At 42.0% G+C, this 18,437-nt stretch overlaps 1 long non-coding RNA gene across 1 annotated transcript in view; it reads right to left on the reverse strand.

The window, feature by feature from the left end:
• The window catches only part of LOC115832154, a 33,109-nt gene extending 15,800 nt beyond the window's left edge, over positions 1 to 17,309 (reverse strand). The window contains exon 1 of the long non-coding RNA XR_004027593.1: positions 17,281 to 17,309. This is a non-coding gene — a long non-coding RNA (uncharacterized LOC115832154). The remainder of the gene's footprint in view (positions 1 to 17,280) is intronic.
• Between the last annotated feature and the right edge of the window lie 1,128 nt (positions 17,310 to 18,437).

Raw genomic sequence — 18,437 nt, forward strand, 5'->3', positions numbered from 1 at the left:
AGAGCATCCTCTTCTTCAATAGAAAATACACATGTTATTGTATTCCCCAGAGAGAATATCCAATAAGTGCATTAAGCTCATTGAATGATTGGTAGGGTGTGATTTGAAGCATTCAGGGAAGGCTACTTTTTTTGTCCTGAAATAGTTCTCTGGCTGACCTACAGCAATGCCCGATATAGTGGGCACTGAGTACACCCTAGCGAGTAAATGGTTCCATGAATATTGAATGTCTAAGTATCTTATTAAAATGCAAATATCCTGAGAGGGATGACAAATAAACTGTCAACCCCTGTTAACAATTTGGTAGGCTGGGGACTTGTTATTGAAACTCTTTTCATTGTGGTCAGTCTCTGTGCAATAGGCTCATAGGGCTAATTACTGTGGAAGGTAGACCTAGAGTGGAGGCTTACCTAGGAATGATGTATCTGGCACATTAGTTCAGTTTTAAGATATCCATACACACCATCTATATTTGTCTCCTAGGCTGCCATAACAACTGACCACAAACTATGTGGCTTAGAATAACAGAAATTTATTGTCTCACAGTTCTGGAGGCCAGAAGTCTGAAATCAAGGTGTCAGCAGCGCCATGGCCTCATTGAAGGCTCTAGGGAAGAATCCTGCCTTCCTTCCTCCTACCTTCTGGTTATCAGGAACCCCTGGGGTTCCTCGCCCTGTAGATGCAGTTCTCCAATTTCTACTCTTCACATGGCATTCCACCTTCTGTGTCTGTGTGTCCCTGTATCTCTCTTTTCTCTTCTTACAAAGACACTAGTCATTGGATTGGGGCACACCCTAATTTAGTATGACATCATTTTAATTTAACTAATTACATGCAAATATCCTATTTCCAAATAAGATTGCATTCTGAGGTTCTGGTTGGACATGAATTTCTGGGGAACACTGTTCAACCCAGCATACCATTTATGATGGCTAGATCATGATTAGATACTCAGCTGACCTCTAGAAAAATCTGGCTATGGGGACCAGGAATCATCATATGATATGAGACATTGACGTTGACAGGTATGTGTGTACGTCCACCGGGTAGCATAAAGGCACTTTTCACTTACTGAATGTGAGAGGTAACCTACAAGCACCACACAGTAGGAAAAAAAGAGTGACAAAAACATTAATTTACTCTAAAAAAATACATTGTGAGTGCATATTATGGGCTAGGCTTTGGGTGAAGGACTGGAAAAAGAGTGGTAAATGAAAGAGATATTACTCATGTCCCCAGGGAACATACAATCTAGCAGAAAAAGATATTCAATAAAGAGGTATAGAATAAATATCCACTTGAAATTTTAAAACTGAGCAAGTGTTATGAGATTTACAGAGTGGTCTGTGAATGAGAACAACTGAGAGGAACCTACTGAGATATGGTGGTCAGGTAGAAATATTGACTCTGTAACTTGAAGGATGAGTCAGGAACAGGTATGTCACTTCCTTCATCAGTCTGTCGGGGCTGCTGCTGAGCAGAGACCTCAAAATTCAGCAATTAGAAGAGGGTCTTCATATCCTATCCCCCATCTTAACTGTTTAGTTGTACTCTAGATAGAAACTCTGACATTTTTCTCCTCACTTTTGCCCACCCTTTCCCCAACCCCCACAGACACAAATGCATATTTCCTACTTTTTTCTGAATCATTTGAGGGTTACAGATATTTTAACGCTTTAGCCCTACAGTTTCAGCATGCCTAAGAAAAAAGATATTTTTCTACATAACTATAGTACAATTATTACACTTGGACAATTTAACATTAATACCATATTATTATCTAACTACAATCCATAATTTAAATTCTCTGAATTGTCTCAATAGTATACTTTATAGATATATTTTTTCTGATCCAGAATCCAATCAAGAATCAAGCATTATATTTAGTTGACCTGCCTTCTTAGTCTCTCTTAATCTACAAGTTTCCCAAACATTTTTGTCTTTTATGACATTGACATTTTGAAAGAATCCAAGTCATTGCTTTGTAGAATATCCAGTAGAGACTCAAACATATACTGGATGTGTAGTATAGTTTTTGATATTTTGTCAAAATGCTTAATTATATATTTGCAACTAACTGAAATTGCTAGCAACCTATACGGATGCAGTTCAAATCATCCCACATCAGTTCCATGGGGGTGTGAATGATATTTTGTCAAAGGGGGACTTGGAATTGCATTATGAAAAAGTAAAAACAAGTTTCTTTGCTGCAGGACTTCTCAAGAGCCTTTATATACTAACAGATATTATAAATCCTTAAGAGGATTATAGAATACAGGGTTTCCCAAACTTTGTTTGAGGACCATATCAGCTATCTATTGCTGAAAAATTACACACAATTTATAGGCTTAAAACAACAAACATCACCTCATACAGTTTCTGAGAATCAGGAATCTAGAAGTCGCTTAACTGGGTGGTTCTGGTTCAGAGTCTCTCCTTAGATTATAATCAAGATGTTACGTGGGGCTGCAGTCATCTGAAAGCTTGACCAGAGCTGAAAGATCTGCTTCCAAGATGGCTCTGTCATGCAGCTATTAGTAGGAGGCCTCAGCTCCTCACCATGTGGCCTTCACCACAGGGCTGCTTGAATATTCTCATGACATGGTAGCTGCTTTCCCTCAGAATGAATGATATGAAAGAGATCAAGGAGAAAGCTGTAATGCCTTTTATGACCTTGTATCAGATGTCACATATGATCACATCTACTAATGAGTCACTAAATCCACCCCATGCTCAAGAGAACTAGGTTTCTCTGCCTTTCCCTTTTGTAGGCTGTAACTTTTGAATAGAGTAATGTCAAATAATTTGTGGACATATTTTAAAACCACTATAAAGACCATGTTGAGGGTATCGAATTTTTCATAACACACTTTAGAAAATATTAGTTAAAATGTTAAAAGCGTTCAGGGTTGACCAGATGTGGTGGCTCACGCCTGTAATCCTAGCACTTTGGGACGCCAAGGTGGGCAGATCAACTGAGGTTAGGAGTTCCAGACCAGCCTGGCCAACATGGCAAAACCCTGTCTCTACCAAAAATACAAAAAATTAGCCGGGTGTGGTGGGGCGTGCCTGTAGTCCCAGCTACTCGGGAGGCTGAGGCAGGAGAATCACTTGAACCCAAGAGGCGGAGGTTGCAATGAGTCAAGATAGTACCACTGAACTCTAGCCTGGGTGTCAGAGTGAGACTCTGTCTCAAAAAAATAAATAAATAAATAAGTAAATAAATAAAATTAGTTAAAATGTTGAAAGAGTCCAGGGTGAAAAATTAGAAGGAGGTGTGTCTGAAATCAGACTCATTTATTAGTTGCACCAACTTGGGCTTTCTTTTAACTTTGTGAGCCTGAATTTTTATATAAGTAAAATGGAGGTGATAATATTATTTATCTTTGAAATATCTTAGGGTTGTTGTGAAGATAAACCAATGTACATAAAAACTCTTCAACAATTATAATGTACTACACAGATGTTCACACTTACTAAAATTGTTGACCAACATATGACCTGTCAAAATAACTGAAAACTAGATGTTTGACTTTTTGTATTTAAAAAGCTCCTCTTCCTATCTTCCAGAAGAATGTCATATGCATAGATGTGCTTAAAAATACCTTTGATGAACCTTATATCAACCCTTTAGGAATTTTAACCTGACATTTGTCATCTTCTGCAATTGCTTCTTTGCTAGATGCATAGAACTTTGTCTCTGCAGGGTACTGAGTTACCTTGTAAATGAGTAGTAGTAGTTTGTTTTTTTTAAAGAACTTTATGTACTTCCATAATTTCCCTAATAAGGAGGCTATTTTTCTCCTGTGTCTCATAAGTTGACTCCAAGGCAGTGCCTAAAGAGAAGTTCAGGAAATGTTATAAGCAATGGAATCCTCATCAGAATAAATATAGACTTTCCCATGGTGACCACATGGCAGGACAAAGCAGGTTTGGATACATGAGTCTTGATGGGATATGCTTGTCCAAGATTAGTCTCCTTACTTTAAAGCTGTATCTCATTATAAAATGAAGCACACAGACTAGACATAAAGAAAATGTTACTGCCAGCCAACTGCAATTTTTAAATCCAAAGAGCTTAGAATACTTATAGGCATAATCTTGTTAATCTTCATAATACTATGAGGTGAGTCAAAGTATCATTACTCTTAGAGGAAAGTGTGACAAAACTTGGGTTTATTCTGAGTCCCTCTCTGTGTTTCTCGAAGACCTAACTCTGTGTAACTATTATTTAAATATTGAATATGGTTCAGTTCTAATACATAAAAAAAGAACATATGTATTATGGCTGAATTAGGACAAGGGTTTTCAGCCTAGAAAGATCTATTGGTCAATACACTAATTAGGACAACAAGTTTATACCCTGTGTCAATGTAATTGTGTATCGCTTAACTTAACCCTCCTTAATTTATTATAGTCATTAGTGTGTGTTAGCAAGAAACAATGTGCTTGAATTTTACAAGAGTATGTGGTTAGCAGCTTTCTGTCTCTGAGCTGGGACGTGCCTCACTTGATCTTCTCACTTTACACTTAACTCAGGACTGAGCCTTCCTTAAGAAATGATTATTCTTCCCAGTACAATTGTAAGTAGTCATAGCTCCTATTTTGCATCTCAGCTCACAAAGCTATAAAATGAGAGGATGAGATTAAGTGATCTCCAAATAATCTTGTACATCTAAAATTCTGAGTTAATGATTATCTATGTTGATACAGAATTAAGGCAACAATGATAGAAATAAACACTCCAAATTAGAGTACTCGAGACAATTAGAGTTATTTGTATGTTTTCATAACTATGTAATATCAGTTTGAGGGTTAATACCTTCATACTAATTATTAGTGTACAGAACTGCTGCCACAAAAATTTGGTTTAGTTTTACAGAGCATGACTTCTAGGAAAGTGAAAGTCGCCTGGCTTTTGGAGAGGGAGCAGGGAAGAGGCTTTTGCTATACAGTTTAGCAACAGATGTTTGGGCAGCAGGACGTAGCCAGGAATCCAGGAATTTAGACATCATTGAGGAAATGGACTATTAAAGAAGAATTGCTAAACCTGTAGGGGCAGATCTAAGTTTTACAGGGCCTGAAGCTTATTCAATTATAAAGAGCCCTCTTAAAAAGAGAATACAAAATTAGGTATGAAAATGTATGCTTCTTCAGAAATGAATTCCGTTAGAAGTGAATATTTCCTTTGAATGCTCACAGCTTCTCCAACAGCATCCAATACAGGGAAAGTGCCATGGAGGAGATTTGGAAAGAGACTAGTCTTAACTAATCACATTTGAAATATCTTACTCTTGTAAATTTTACAAAAACCTATGGCCATGTGAATGTGTTGCTAACCCCCAATCAGAATCCCTGGATGGGGCATGTGAGAGTGACGGACCCAGAGCCTGAGCATCATTAGTTTCACATCACATCCACTGTTATCTACATGTCTAGAATATTCCATAGACAGTTGAATTGGAAGTTCATTTAACTTAAAATAGTGAAGTCATTAAAGAAAGAGGTAGATCTGTATAAACAATCATAAAAGTTGTAGAATATATTGTTAAATGAAAAAACAAGGCATGGGATAATATGTATAGCATAATCCCATGTGTGTGAAAAAATTAAATATAGGCATTAAATGTGTGTGTGTGTTTGTGTTTGTGTGTATATGTGTATGTAATATATATTTGACACATATCAAATTCTTTTTTTTTTTTTTTGAGACGGAGTCTTGCTCTGTTGCCAGGCTGGAGTGCAATGGTGCAATCTCGGCTCACTGCAACCTCTGCCTCCCAGGTTCAAGTGATTCTCCTGCCTCAGCCTCCCGAGTAGCTGGGGCTACAGGCACGCACCACCACGCCTGGCTAATTTTTTTGTATTTTTGGTAGAGATGTTTCACCATGTTGGCCAGGATGGTCTCCATCTCTTGATCTCACGATCTGCTCACCTTGGCCTCCCAAAGTTCTGGGATTACAGGCATGAGCCACCACACCCAGCCATGTATCAAATTCTTAACAATGATTATATTAATATTTGGAGGTTGTATGAGGTAATGGGTTATTTGAATTTTTGCACAACAAAAAATATTCATGTGTTACATGTAGGCCTCCTATTAATAACTGCACATCCCTCCATAATTTCAGGCATCCCACTCTCATACCATCATTAGCCATCTTTCCAATTCAATTCCCCTACAGCTTAACTCCAGCTATTTTTGACTCACGAGGATCCACAATCAAACCTCCTATCATTTCAATATCCCTACTCTCTTCATATCCCCACTTCCGTCGTTACCCAGCTTAATTTTCGTGGCCCATTATTATAGTCATTGTGCATACACCTTACTGCCCAGCTACCTCTTGCTTTGTCATACTTACTTGGCAAAATTCCATCCCCGCTTGACTCCAACTCTCCTCCTACTCTGCCCCTGCAACTAAGCAGCTGAATGTGGCTGGAAGAAAAACACACAACTCAAGCTGACTGGTCTCATTTGAAATTCCTCACCTCACCTCAGGGGGCTTTCGTTGCTGCCCTGGAATCCTTCTCCATTTTTCCCAGTCCATTCACTCTCCCACACTCCTCTGTGGCTGCTTCACACTTTTTCCTCCCTCCTCAAACATCCATGCCTCCTCCGCCATCCTCACTCTCAGCTTTTGACTATGCTTACTATTTCATTGACAAAATAGAAACAATCAAGAGAAAAAAAACACCAAAAAAACCTCACACCCATTCCCATCACTGTATCTACCCACCTACCTGTGCCCTGCACTCTGCCCTCTGTCCTGTTCTGTGGATGAACAACCAGGGCTTGCATCTCAGGCCAACCCTCCACTTGTGCACCAACCCCGTTCTCTTCTTACCAACCTAACGACTTTGAGGGCAGATGAATCCACAGGCTGGTAGATACAGTGCCTGGGGTTCATGATACTTTTAGAGGTGCCTTTAAAATCATAAGAAAAGTAAGAACTTCTAGGTCAAGGAAAATGCTTTAATATATGTTAACTTACTCACTTTTATATAATGCATAATATTTTAAATATGGGCCCATGATGGCAAAAGTGTCTAGGGTTCATGGAAGTCATAACTTAGCCCTGACTACACTGTCATCTTTTCTTCTCTACCCTTTCTTTTAGGGTACCCCCCAGTCAACAAGCATGCTGTAATTTTCCCGTCTCCCTAAACCCTGTCTTGATCAGCCTGTTTCCAACCACACTCACCATTAATTTTCTGCCTCTTTTTGTTGTTATTGTTTAAACAGCAAAACTTCTTAAGAGATGTATCCGTATTTATTGTCACCAATTCCTCTCCTCCTATTTTCCTTTGACCTCAAGTCCTCATGCCTGCCGCAGCACTAAAGCCATTTTCTGACAGGATCCCAGTGACCTCCATAACACTAAATGCAGCCACCATTTCTCAGTCCTCTTACTTGTCTTAGGAGCAGCATTTAAATACTTGATTATTCCTTCTACTTACGCCACTTTTTTCACTTGGCTTTTATGTAGGGAGGCCAGATAATTTATCATCAGAATAAAGATACTTTCGAGAGTAAAAGATGGGTGGTACTACTACTATGTACAGCTGAGACACAGGCCTCAACTTGGACCATCTCAGGCAACTGGACCTTACAGTCGCCGTTCTCCTAGGACACCACGCAACTGGCATTTCCCACATGTCACTGGCTGTTTCTGCTCAGTCTCCTCGCTGTCCTCCTCCCCCAGCCTCTAAATATTGGACTTCCCAGGGCTCAGTCCTTGAAGGACTTCTTGTTCTGTATTCCTTCGGGGCTAATTTTCACCTGCTGTGCCCTGGTGTGCTATGCTATTGATAAAATGTGGAAATGCTGCTATGTGGGCCAGTTGAGAGCTGCTCCTCACCCTCTCCTCTGCCCTCTCCGGCCACTCTGGCCTCACTCTGGGACCCTCAGACCTTCCAAGGATCTAATTTCTAAAAGGTTGACACCTGACCCTTTAGAACTGTGCTCCAGTACTTTGATTGGTTAGTACCATTACTATATTGGTTGTTAATTATTTTGAATAGCACCTTTGTACTCCTTTACAGGGCTTTAAATGAACTCTTAATGGATATTTCCAGCTGGGACCTTTCTTCTGAATTCCAGACTTATCTATCCAATTGTCTATCCAGCATCTCTGTTTGAACACATAGGGGTATTTTGAACTTAAAATGCCCTGATTTTCCCTTGCAAATCTGCTCCTCATACAGGCTTCCCTAAAACTCAGGTAATGGTAACTCTATCCTTTCAGTTGCTCAGGCTCCATTTCTTAGGGTTTTCTGATGGTTTGTTTTTTAAACTCCTCCCTTTCTTTCATACCCCTTATCAAAGTTATCAGGAAATACTGCCAGCTCTACCTTCAAAATACCTGTGCTACTCCTCACCATCTCCACTGCTGCCATTATCCACTGTCACCCCTCCCTTGACCACAGCAGCAGCTCCTGTCTCCCAGCATCCACCTTTGTCCCTTTCTAGTTATTTTCAACACAGCAGACAGAGTGACCCTGATAAAAAAGAAGACAGCTCATGTCACGTCTCTGCTCAGAACCCTTCCATCTCACCCAGAACCAAGGCCAAGCCCTTACAACAGCATCAAGGCACAGCGCATCTGGTCCGTGCCATTCACCCATGACCTCTGACCCCATCTCCTTCTCCTCTCCCCAACCCTCTCTCAGCCACACTGGTCTCCCTGCTCTTCTGTGTGTGGCAGGCACACTCCTGCTTCACAGGCTGGACACTTGCAATCTCTCCCTGCCTGCCCTGTTCTCACTCCATGCTGCACACAGCTGGCTATGCTTCAGGTCATTAATTAAAGGTCACTCACCCTCTCAGTGAAGCCATTTTTAACAAATTATAGCCCCCACCCCATTGACCTTCCTGCTTAATTTTTGTCCACAGCACTTATAACCACCTCATGCACTGTAGATTCTACTTCTGCGGTCTTTGTCAGTTTTGTTTTGCTGTAACTGCAGGGCCTAGAACAGTGCCTGGTATGTAGTGGTTGCTCAGGAATTGTTAAATGAATTTGTTAGGAAAAATTGTCAAATATCATTTACTAATCTGTAATTGCTCAAAAAAGTTTTACTATTATTCAGTTTTACTAATTATGAATCAATATGCTGTAGAAAAAGTCCCCCAAACACAGCAAGAGGTTAGTCACAGCCCTGTTTTAGAGCTTTTGCAGAGTTAGTAAAATAGAAATTTTGTGTACTCTTTGGAAGCTTATGTGCTAAAAGACATACTGTGCAGATTTACACACTCGGGGTCAGGAGAGAAGGCTGAAGCCCAAGCACTGAGGCCAGGAACACCATGTTCCAAGCCAGTCCATAATCAGGTTAATCTACTCCAGCCTCCAGCCTCTAGTCACACTGCTGACTTCAAGATAACACGGTGGCTATGGAACTCTTGCTGGCAAAGCCATCTCTCTCAAGTAGCATTGAGGACTGAACTGAGGAGAGGCAAGACGTCAGGCCTTCTAGTCTGCAAGGAAGATTAGAACTGGAAGAAAGTTATAAAAGAACTGTAGCCGTGGGGGTGCTGTGAGGGTTTGCCTACTCATCCTTCTTTTCTTGTGATACCTAACCTGACTTTCCTTGTGAAACCCCTTCTTTTGTCATCTGTAACAATCTTGTGTAAACATATACCTATCTCTTATTCTGTCCACTTAAGAACAATTTAATTCACCAAGTTAATCAGGAAACTACAATCATAAAACTGAAGAGTCATTAATAATTCTAGTGGGTGTTTTCTAGTGTTTTTGAACATTAGTCTCTGAGGAATCTCTTTAACATATCCACACATACAGATACTCATAGTAGAAACCCCTGGACACCTTCACAACCCTGTAACTGAATAGTAGTCACTTCTCAGCCTTTCTAGGAAAACCTCCAGTGAACATCACTTATTTGCAAAGAGACGGGAGTTACCAGTTATTTCCTCTACACTCCCCACTACAGAGATATCCAAAATCATGTCAAACCTGTTTTTCTTTGTTTTTTGTTTTTTTTTGAGAAAGAGTCTTGCTCAGTCGCCCAGGCTGGAGTGCAGTGGTACAATCTTGGCACACTGCAACCTCCGCCTCCCGGTTTCAAGTGATTCTCGTGCCTCAGCATCCCAAGTACCTGGGATTACAGGTGCCCGCTACTATGCTCAGCTAATTTTTGTATTTTTAGTAGAGATGGGATTTCATCATATTGGCCAGGCTGGACTTGAACTCCTGAGTTGAAAGCCATCTGCCGGCACTGACCTCCCAAAGTGCTGAGATTATAGGCAGGAACCACTGCGCCCAGCCCAAACCTGGTTTCTTTACCTGTCAGAAAGGAGCTTAGGGCTGGGTGCAGTGGCTCATGCCTGTAATCCCAGCACTTTGGGAGGCCGAGGCGGGCAGATCACGAGGGTCAGGAGTTCGAGACCAGCCTGGCCAATATGGTGAAACCCTGTCTGTACTAAAAAATAAATAAATAAATAAAATTAGCCAGGCGTGATGGCGCGTGCCTGTAGTCCCAGCTACTCGGGAGGCTGAGGCAGGAGAAATGCTTGAACCCGGGAGGTGGAAGTTGCAGTGAGCCAAGATTGTGCCTCTGCACTCGACAGAGTGAGACTTCGTCTCAAAAAAAAAAAAAGAAAAGAAAGGAGGTTAGTTTAGTAACTCACTCAAGATGATTGTAACATCATAGAATTTTAAGAGAATCAAATAACTTAATTTTACACACAATTTGTATGTAATTTATTTTGGCCAGTGATGCTCAAATTTTCCCTTTCCTTACCCAAAATAAATTAAAAATAAAAAACCATAGGTTGTTTTTTGTATTTTCATTTTGCAGTAATTTTCCTGTTTACTGCAGTAGTTAGGAGGTAAGATGAAAACGGGGACATGTTAATGCAATTATTATGAAAAGTATGTCCATTTTAATCACAAATCACCAAACTTACAGGGAAAAGTAGTGGTGGGAAATGAAACAGAAAACTTAACTGGAAGAAATGGGTGTTGTTTTGAGTTAGGATGAGTTAGTTAATTCTTATACAGCTATTTTTATTAATACATTTTCCTCTCATTTCCAGTTTGAACAGCACCAGTAGTTTAAAATTATGAATTTGTAGCATCTTTTTGCTTAGGGAAAACTGGTTTCAAAATCTAATGTGAAGATCTAGCAATAGGACACTTTTTTGTTTCTCAGTTTTCTCCTCTGCCTTTCATATAAACTCATAAATGTTTGAATAAATGGCTATAGAATTAATAATTTTCAAATTGTGTATATATGTGTACATCATGATATTTTTATATGCATACTACCTTACTGTAGTCAAAGACATTAACATAGGCATTATTTCGCATAGTTATGTTTTTTAAGAATACCTAAAAATCTTGTTAGCAAAGTTCTGTATACAATACATTGTCATTAACTATAGTCCTTATGCTGAACATCAGATCTCTAGACTTATTGAACTGACATAACTGCAACTTTGTAGCCTTTGATTTCCATCTTCCCATTTCCCCCTTATAAATATTTTATTAGCTGTCATTATACATACTAATAATGAATCCTATAAAATAAATTAGTAAAAATAACACAAACTCATAGTAAAATAAATTCTGTAAAAGGACAGGAGAAGTCAATGATACTTTTTGTCATTGCATTGGTGCTTTCCTCACCAGTTTAGGAATCAGAGTAGAAATTGTTTGGCAGCTCTGGCAGTATCAGAACTCATTTTCCTGATCAAATACAAAGCAAAACAAAATGGACTAATATTTGAGAAAGTGGTTTCTTGCTATCTAATTCATAGAATTCTATTCTGTGAGTGATTCCAAGAATCAATTTGGATATTCCTTTTATTAAATTTCAAGGAATATTTCTCTTAATTGAAAATTGTGTGACCTACATCAGAAACACATTTGCACTGCTGTGCATTTCACAGTGCAGTTTCACATCCATTACCTCATTTGATTCTCACAGTATCCCCCTATTGGTAGACAGAGCAGTAGAGATATACCTGTTTCACAAAGGATTTAGCCACAAAAGGAAAGAAGTGATGCAAGGTCATAGAGCTGGTAAACTGAAGAGTCAGGATTTGAATCCAAATTATCTGGCTCCAAATATTTCCAATATATTGTGTTACCTCTCCTCATTTAAGTTAATACAATTATAATGGTGATAACTACTGAGGTAATTCAAGCAATTTATCTAGGGGCCTAAATTACTCAAATAATCGACTGGATATTTTTGGTTGCTTTGCAAATTGAGACACAACCTGAGTGTCACTGAGGATTAAAAAATAAATAAATAAAACTACATTTCCAAAAAATGATATGTTTATATCCCTTATTTCTCAAATCTGTACTCTAAGAAATGCTTCTTGAGCCAAAAGCTCCCGAAGTGTTTTTGTTGGAGAATATAATCTCTTCTCTGAACTACAGACTTCATTAATTCTCCATAGCTTGCTATATTTCCCATTGCTTTCCTTAGAATGAAAGAATCTAGAGTTCTAGATTCTCCTCCCTAGTGATATACAAAGTCTACTTTAATGATATTAGAAAGTATATTCAACTGTACCTATTATCTCACAGGCATTCTTTCTGTGATGAGCATATAAACATTACTAATATATCTCACAGGCATTCTTACCTGTGGTGAGCATATAAACATTACTAATATATCTAAATAAACAGACATATAAGATAGTCATGGTATTATTATATTAAATGCGAAATAAACCCTTCTAGAGATGCAGATTCCTTATCATATGAGATCAGTTTGTTAACTTGAGACCATTTGTCAAGGAAGTGGTCCATGGGTATACCTATTTGTGCTCCAGAGGTTCTGTAAATATTTATCAATTACCTTTTGAATTTTGCATAAATATACACAATGTGCTTTATTCACTAAAGAGTTGACCTGACATGGAAAATTTATTCAAGCAAAATCTTTAAGTGGCTAGTCTTGGCACACCCTCATGGTCCCGGATGGTACAGAAAACATTTGCCCACTCATAAGCTTCTAGCAGTATGAAATTATGCAACAAGTACAAGTGGGGATGTTGGATAAAACAGGACTCATATACATGTCTGGGAGGCCATTCCTTGGCTCAGAGTCTGACACATAATGGATGCTGAAAAAATATTTGTTGAATAAATGAATGAATGATCCAGTAGCTGTTTTGAAGGCCTTATCTACTCTATTGCTCCATTAATTGTCTCTAACCCTCAACAACTTGTACTGTCACCAATGGGGAAGAATGTAGGGACCTCCTTCCCTAATAAATGTAAACAGCATACATACAATTATAACTTAGCTAGAAGCATTAATACAAATGGAAAGAGCAAATACAGGGGTTGATTGACAAAGTGACTAAAGCTGATACGAGCTCACCGAAAGGAGAGACAGAAGGTTGAACTGTGATGAGCTAGAACTGGAAGGCCCTGGATCAATGGATATTTAAACTAGTTGCTCAGTTCAGTTTAGAACAATTCAACAGATTCTATGTGTTGGGAACTGGGACATTGTGTTAGGTCCCAGGATTACAAGGTGTCCAAAAGTCAGGAAACTGTGTGTACTTATATTTAAACAGTATTTTAGTTACATTTTCAAATCCGCTTAGTATGTTTTTCCTCAGCCTCTAGAAAAGTTTCCAGAAGTTTAAATACCTCTAAATTTAAAGTAATGGGGTAATGTGAAAAAGTGTAATAAATACACTATGTTTTCCTCTGTTTTCAGATTTTTTTGACATTCCGTAGTATATGACAAATGGACATACTGCTTTAAACATACTGAAGATATTATTTGAAAATGTAACATTCTATTTAAAGTAAGTTTAGCTTCTTTCCTATGTTTTCAGATACACTAAACAAAGTTTATACAGACAGATTCCTCAGGAGCTCTAGTGAGAAGGATATGGAAAAACTCATTATACAGATTAAGGATATGGAAACAACTCATTATACAGATTAAGAGCCATAAAAGAGACTATGTAAGGAACAGAAGAGGCCTGCTGCACAAGCGCGAGGTTATTGCTCTGTGGGAGGTAGCAGAGGGTCAGGAAAATTCACATGTGTGGTGCTGTCTGAGCAGGGTTTTTGGAAATGGATGGCATTTTCCAAGAGACAGGTGTGGAAGGAAGGCCAGGCAGAGGATGGGAATAACGCAAGAACACAAAGCAGGGGATAGCACTATATGTGCAGAGGACTACAACATGTTTAGTATTGCTCAAAGTTTGATGAGAGGCAGAATTGTGGGTGATGAAAAGTAGTAATATCATGTAATATTTTATCTGCCTTCTTCCTAAGTCTAATTTTAATTTTATCCTGTAGAATGGACGGGGGATCAGCAAATGATTTTAAGTAAAGGAAATAATTTGCTCAGAGTTGTTGAGAAAAGGCAGTAGTCTCCATGGTTCTCTCTTTCTCTCTTTCTTTTGAGAGAGGGTCTCTCTGTTGCCCAGGCTGGTACGCACTGGTGCACTATGGCTCACTGCAGCCTTGACCTCCTGGGCTCAAGCAACACTCCCATCTCAGCCTCCTGAACAGCTGGACTACAGGTGCACACCACCACACCTAGGCCGGAGTGCAGTGGCATGACCATGGCTCACTGCAGCCATGAATTTATGGGTTCAAAAATTCCCACCTCAGCCTCCTGAGTAGCTAGGACTACAAGATGCACCACCATGCCCATTTTTTTTTCTTTTTGCAGAGATAGGGTGGGAGTGGGGCTGGGGGTTGCGGGGGGTGATGGATTGTCTATGTTGCTCAGGCTGGTCTTGAACTTCTCCTGTCCTCCTGCCTTGGCCTCCCAAAGTGCTGGGATTACAAGCATGAGCCACCATGCCCGGCCCCCATTTTCCTTTTTAATATTAGCGTTCTTACCAGGTAACATTAGCAGAAATAAAATAATCAAGTTTCACATGGTTTCTCTCTCCCTCTGGGAGAGAAAGTAGATTAACAGTCAAAAATCCAGAAGGCAAGCAATTTGAAGGGGAAACTAAGGATAATCAAGATTTGACTGTACACTTTTTGTAACTGTTGAATTATTTCCCTTCTTTGACTCCTCCTGGACTGAGCCAATGTAGTCTGGATAGTAGAAAGGACCTTAGCCAAGAAACCAGGAACAGCCTCTCTGGATCTCTTTCTGCAGTTGTGTCTTTCCAGAGTTTGTTTTCTGATCAGGAAAATGAGGAAGTTTGATTATATCAAGGCTTCTCAAGTTCTACTTTTATCACATTCACCTAAGGTGGTTCCAAAATATACAGATTCCCAGATCTGACTGGAGGACACAGTGTAGAGGTTGGGCTGAGGTCTCTGTATCAGACTGGGCGTAAAGTGTAATGTCCTGTCCTGCCACTTATTAACTGGGTGACCTAGAGTAAGTTACTTCATGACTCGTATTTTTCTCATAGGTAAAGCAGGGATGACAGTATCTCTACTTCATATGTCCCCGGGAGGGTAAAATGATAGAATGCTTTTTAAATAGCAAGTATATTGCCTGTCACATACTAATCATTCAACAGATGTTATATATTATTTGTGAAGCCCACAGCATTCACTGTGTGTGTGTGTGCATGTGCGTGTGTGTGCGTATTTGGTGCAAGGTAGACGCTCCATAAGTATCTGCTGCGTAAATAAAAGTTTTTTTTTTTTTTTTTTTTTAAGCAACTTCTTTTGTTCTCAGATCTGAAATGATTAGCCCAGGAATTACTTCCCCAAAAAAGGTAAAGCTAGTTTGAGAGAACTGCTTAAATGTGGCGCTCAATCTTTGCTATCTTAGACTGAGAACCTCGTGATAATTAAAAAATAATTTAAAGATGAAAGTCCTACTAGAGTGGGCGAGCTGAGAACGAAAGGGAATGAGCCTCAAAGACTGTTAGCCGGATCCAGCCGGCCACTACGTAATCCGCTCCAGTGACTCTCACCTAGGTGCGCATCTCCATTTTACCTCACAAGATGCCGTGAAATTCTCAAAGTCATTGTAATTACAACTGATTTTGAATCACAAAAAAGCAATATTCCATTTTCCGTGTTGTTGACCAAGCAGAAAACAGAACAACGTTAACTTTGAAAACGCTTGAAAATCAGGGCTATCAAAAATAGAAAGCGAACTTCTATTCGCCATGAACTCGCTGATGCAAACGATCTACGCACACTGAACCGTGTGTTTTTCTGGGTGGTGGTGGTCCCTCGCCAAATAGTCAGCGTTTGGTTCTCGGCGTCTGTAGCGAGAGGAGTTACAGTTTGGTACCGGCAGGGAGGAAATCGCCTCGCAATCTCTGGAGGTGGCCTCCTAGAAAGATCGCCGGGAGGGGAGGAGCCCCGATTGTCCTGGAAGAAAAGCATGGCCCCATCCGGGAAGTCACAGCTTGCCGGGAGCCCAGGGCTGGCGGCTCTGGGTCCTGGAGGTGGCAGACGCCGGAGCAGCCGGCCTCGTAGCCTGGGCCTGCGCGCCTGGCGAGGGGCTCCGTGTGTGCGAGTGAAAGACGCACACCGGGCGGACCTGCGTGGGCTTCGGCCTTACCCCGCCGCGCGCGGGTTTGGGGCTGAACCTGAGCGGGGCTCATCCCTGCCCGGCGAGGGTAAGGGCGGCCCGGGGTCCGCTGCTGCACCGACGGGAGCCGCTCCGGGCTGGGAGCCCTGGGCCTTGGCGGGGCGCGGCAGCCCCTCCCCCCGGAGCCCGCGCTTCCGCCGGAGCCCTGGCGGTGGCGGTGACCGTGGCCCCGCCGCGCCTTCCGCCTGGGAGCTGCCGCCGCCCGCCCGCGCCCTTGTGCGCCGCGCCCACAGGCCGCGGGAACCGGGAGCGCCCGGGCCCAGGGGCCTCTGCCGCGCGACTGAGACGCACTCCGAGCTGGACGTGTGGAAGGTTCGGCCAGCTCGGCGTTTCGCCCCCGCTGGGGATGGGCCGCTGGGGATGGGCCACTGGGCACCTGCAGCCGCCCAAGAGCGGGGAGTTGGCCGGGCCCTGGCCAGGGGCTGCCGCCACAGCGGACTGGCAGGGAGAACGGAGCTAGCTGAACCTCCTTCCTCTCCCAGATTCGCAGCGAAACTGGACAGCCCGACGCCCAGAGCGGACGGGCGAGAGCCCCTGGGGGGCCAAGTGGACCCCGGTTCTGCTGCTGCCACTGGCCGATTGCGGACCCCGGCACTTGCGCTGTGGGCGTGTGGTGGGGCATTTCCGTTATCCTCTCGAAGACTCCCCACCACTATTCCTGCTCAAACAAGCAGAGTCTGGTGTGGAAGCCGACTCTACCTCCTCCCCTCCCTCCTTTCTTCCACGCACCTTCGTTCGTCTATCTATTCTTACCTTCTTCCCCAGAGCGCCAAGACAAATGTGGACAAGAGTGAACAAGTTAGGATACTGCCAAGTGTGTATGTACTGGGGTGGGGGGTAGTAATAAGTGGGGAGAAAGTGATGAAAATAAAATTAGAAATCCCAGAATATGTAGCAATACACACACACACACACACACGTTCCCAGCCTGTTAGCAATCTTGGTTATGTCCAAGTGGAAGCAAATTTTAATGCTCAGTCTTAGAAGAAAATTTCACATATACAGGCATCAGAGGTAACCGCGTAGCCGATAGCTTCCTTTTACTTCTCAGCATTTATTTTTGCTTTTCTGAAGCATAGTCCTATGTTTATTAAAGGGACCACAGGAGTAACACGGTGTTTGAAAGCCATTCCTGGACACCACTGAGGCCGGCTTCTCAGGGAGCCTTTGTCGCCTCTGCAGCAGAGGTCACTGGACTCTCCTCAAGGTGTAACGTGAGGGGACAGGTGCCTCGGGGGCTTGGGAAAACACCACGCTGTGCTCTGATGTGTGTCCCCATCCCGGGCGAAGGCAGGTGCTTTGCATAAGGACGAGATGGGTTGCTGAATAGGGAGGTGGAAAACAAATAGACCCTTGGATGTATCTTGAACCCCTTCAATACCCCCCCTCCCCACCCCCCACCTTCACCGAAGCAGTGTCAGAGTCCTCTTCGATCCAGCATGCTGTCCTTCACTTGCGAAAAACTGCATTAAAACGAGGCAGTCGGAGCTGACTGCGGAAACCCAGGCTCTTAAAGAGAGTCGTCTGGCTACTGCGTAGTCCTGGAATATTCTTTTTTTCAAAAGGCCTCTTCCAGTTGATTCCAACCGGGTTCGGGTTATTGTTCTCACCACCGATAGGGGGCAGCAGGTGTCCTGCGATGCCCCGGCGATGTGCGCGCAGACTGCCCTGCTGTCCCCGGGAATCCGACTACATTGAACGTTTGGGGCAGAAGCAGGACCTGCTGCCTCTAAGTCCACCGCAGCAGCTGCCGGGACTTGGGCCTCCGAGCCTGGGCGCCTGGGGGGGCTTCCCCTGTGCAAAGGGTGGGCGAAACCATCTGTGCACCAAGACTGCCCGTAAACTTAGCGTACAGCATAGCATAGATAAATAAACTCAGTTGTATGCAAATGCTATAATTAAAATATACA

Source organism: Nomascus leucogenys, chromosome 21, assembly GCF_006542625.1.
Source record: "Nomascus leucogenys isolate Asia chromosome 21, Asia_NLE_v1, whole genome shotgun sequence".
NCBI lineage: Eukaryota > Metazoa > Chordata > Mammalia > Primates > Hylobatidae > Nomascus > Nomascus leucogenys.